At 28.7% G+C, this 3,596-nt stretch overlaps 1 non-coding gene across 1 annotated transcript; it reads right to left on the bottom strand.

The window, feature by feature from the left end:
• Nucleotides 1–2,931: 2,931 nt before the first annotated feature.
• Nucleotides 2,932–3,063, bottom strand: LOC113190806 (small nucleolar RNA SNORA72). Its single transcript, XR_003301829.1, has one exon. It is a non-coding gene; the product is annotated as a small nucleolar RNA SNORA72 (small nucleolar RNA).
• Nucleotides 3,064–3,596: the final 533 nt, after the last annotated feature.

Below are 3,596 nucleotides of genomic sequence, written 5' to 3'. Positions count from 1 at the left end.
TGAAAATAATTTAATGATGATTATATAACTCACTCTACTACTAAGCATCTTTTTTTTGCTATAATTTTAAAAGATGGAATTCACAGTATACATGTTTGTGCATGTGCTGGGAGTTTAGGTTTAGGGACCCAAGAAAGAAAAGTTAAAACAGTGAAATGTTTCATAGGCTTTAAGTTATAAAATCAGGATATTGTACAAGAGAATGTAAGTTAATTTTTGGATAAATCCAATTGAGGATTATCTATGTTTGCAATAATTAAGTAGTAAATTCTATAATAATTTATAAACATGAAAAACAGCACATATTTTTTAAATTGTGAAAAAGAAAAGTGATAAGAGTTCATCTAGAAGGTGCAAGTAGTTCACATTATTTTAGACTTTGCCAATAATGACTATTGTATTTATGATATTTTGGTATCTAGCAATTGCTATGGCTGGTTTAAATTTGGCACTCATCTAAATTTCCTCCCTTTCTTCCTGCCTTTGCTTTAGTATCCTAAGCTTGTAATTAATTTTTTTTCTATTTTCACACCACAAAATAGACAATGAATTTTGAAGTTTGTATGGATATATAATTGATGTTGACTGACAAGTAGAGATTGAACTACAAATTCTTTTTTTTTTTATAATTTGATGAATTGTTAAAAAGTCACCACTCTATTACCTAGGAAAGCAAGAACAATCTCAAGTGCAAATTTATTCTTCTTGGACACTCAACTGGTTGAATATGGTGGTAATTTACAGAGAGAGGATTGTTATTTACTTTCAAATTTCCTCATTCTTAGGCAAGTGAGTACTCCATAAGCAGCATATCTCCTCGATATTCTGGGTACACTCTGACATTTCTAAAATAATTCAGGATGGAATTCTTGTCTCTAGAGCTAGAGTCTCTCAGGAGGATTCAATTATATATCTTTCACTTTTTATAAAACTCTTGGGTTTTGAAAGATCCAAATAACTCCTAGGCGGGACTGAAGAAGGGTGATACTATTATCTCAACAGAATTTATAATACTAAAAAGCATGTATTTAAATACAGGTGCACTGTATTAACAATGACTGTGATTAATTCTGATGCTTAAAATGCACCACAAATTTCATTTATATTGTTAAACCATTTTTACAATAGATTATCTAAGAATATTGTTCGGATTTTTCAAAAATGCAAAAAAGGGAAAAAATAAAAATTAACAAATCACATAATTAGAATCACCTTCTTTTATGTAAGATGAACAATAATAATATCATTTGGAATTTAGATTTTACAACAAAGATAGTAATATATTCATTTAGTCTTGAATAAAGATAATTAATAAATATTTGCTTAATGTATGAAATATTGAATTTAGTTGCATTGAATTATTTGAATGGATCACCTTTAAATATGTTATAAAAATAAATACTTTTATCTCAACAATATTTTATACAGCATGATAAGTAAATATAACAGTAAAATATTTGCAATATTGAAACATAATTTTTTTAATTGATAATTTGCAAATCACTTAGGAAAACTAAATCTAATATGATGGTTACAATAGCAGAAAATGTGGACAAAGATAATTTATTAACTATGAACAAAATATCAGATTCATCATACATTTTCATTCTTACCAATAACCAACACAAAGGAAGAATTAAAAGAAGTCAATATACACAAACAAGTTTCTTTTTCCTCAATCATACATTTATTTTCAATTCAATCTAGAATTCCACTTGAATATAAAACAAGGTTTCCATCAGAACATTGTGATATTGGGAAACAAAAAGCTTCTTGTATAACTTTGCATCTGTTCTTTTGCTTCCAGCTAAAGACAACTTTGCATTTCTTTCATAACTCTATAGACTAAATTGTGTTTTCTATAATTTATAAAAATCGTACCATGTTGAATGATTGCTCTGGCTCTCTACCTTCAGTCACTATAATAATGTTATTGATGCATTTTTTCTTATACAGTATATTTGAACATACATAGAGTTGTCCCTCGGTATCTGCAGGGGATTGGTTCCAGGACCATACATACCAAAACCTATCAATGTTCATGTCTGTTATATAAAACGGCCCAGTATTTGCATCTAACAGATGCATGCCCTCTTGTATACTTCAGATCATCTCTAGATTATTTATAATACACAATATAATATAAATGCAATAAATATTTGTTATACTGTATTGTTTAGGGAATAATGACAAGAAAAAAAAGTTTGTATGTATATAGTTCAAATAGTTCAAATGCAATGCTTTTTTTGTTTGTTTTTTTTTTGTTTGTTTGTTTCCCTTGAGTATTTTCTCTCTGCATTTTGTTGAATCCATGGATACAGAATCTGTGAATAAAAGGGCTTACGTATATATTATGTATAGGACACTTTTTGATATTGCAATACTTATTATATGTGTATGTATGTATTTATATATTCTGTATTTCTTGATAGTTATTCCTATAGATGAAATCTCAATGGAGTTAGAGGTTGTGCCAGAACCATTTACCATTTTAATTCCAGTTCCTTACAGAGTGATTGACACATAATAAGAAATAAGTACCTGGTAAAGTTATTATTGATGTTTTTACTTATAAAGCTTCATATCCACTTATAATTTTTTTGTTAATTTGTGACAAGTTTTATTAAAGAAATTATTTGCATAGCTTACTTTTAACCTCTCTGTTCTGGTGTTTTTAATATTACAATCACCTGGAAAATGAAAGTAGTAATTTTACAATACATTTAATGGCAGTTGGTAGTCTCTAAATATCCTTATTTTGATTATACATGATTCAGCACTGATTAGCACTGCTCATTTGAAATTAGTACTGTTTATTTGAAAGTTATGACCATAGGTGTACTATCATTTGTCTTAAGGTTAATCAAAGGTAACCTAGAATCATAGACATTATATAATCAAACAAAACATTCAGGATATAAGTCAGATCTGGTATATCACCAGCATTTGTAAAACTAGACCTATAAATATAACTAGGTCTGGAGACATATGTATATTATTAATATAGCAAATGCTTAGCCTGTTCTGATTATTACAAAATCAGAACAATGAGAATATTCATAACAAATATAATTATTTTCTAAAGATAAATTTCAATATATGAAATTATCTATTTCAAAAGTCAGGACCAATTAAAAGAAACAATAAATAAGCAGAAGGAAGACAAGTAGAGTAGAGGAAGGGGAACAGGGCAGGAGGAGTGGGGAAGAAAGAGGAAGCACTGGGGATTTCAGTGAAACAAAATTGCATTTCATGCATATATGGTTATGTCAAAACAAACCTCATTATTATACATAACTATATATCACTAATAAGAACATGAAAAAGGCAGAACCAACAGTTCTCCACTAACAGATGAAGTGATATAAACGTAGTATAACCTTCCAAGAAGTTTTGGCATGAAGTTGAGAAGAGTTTAAGTAAATAAGTAACAGGACACATGATTTGAAGACAATTTGGGTTTGTGTTGAAGGATTGTGTGTGGTGCAAGTGCAGGAGATTATTCATTTATTTATCACCTCTCTGTATTTTTGCTCAAAAATTAGGAATATGAAGCAATACTTGTATATGGAAGACACCAATAAAGACATACCAGT

Source organism: Urocitellus parryii, chromosome 2 (genome assembly GCF_045843805.1).
Source record: "Urocitellus parryii isolate mUroPar1 chromosome 2, mUroPar1.hap1, whole genome shotgun sequence".
Taxonomy (NCBI): Eukaryota; Metazoa; Chordata; class Mammalia; order Rodentia; family Sciuridae; genus Urocitellus; species Urocitellus parryii.
Note: the sequence above shows the minus strand (reverse complement) of the source record. Positions and strands in the feature narration are given on the sequence as shown.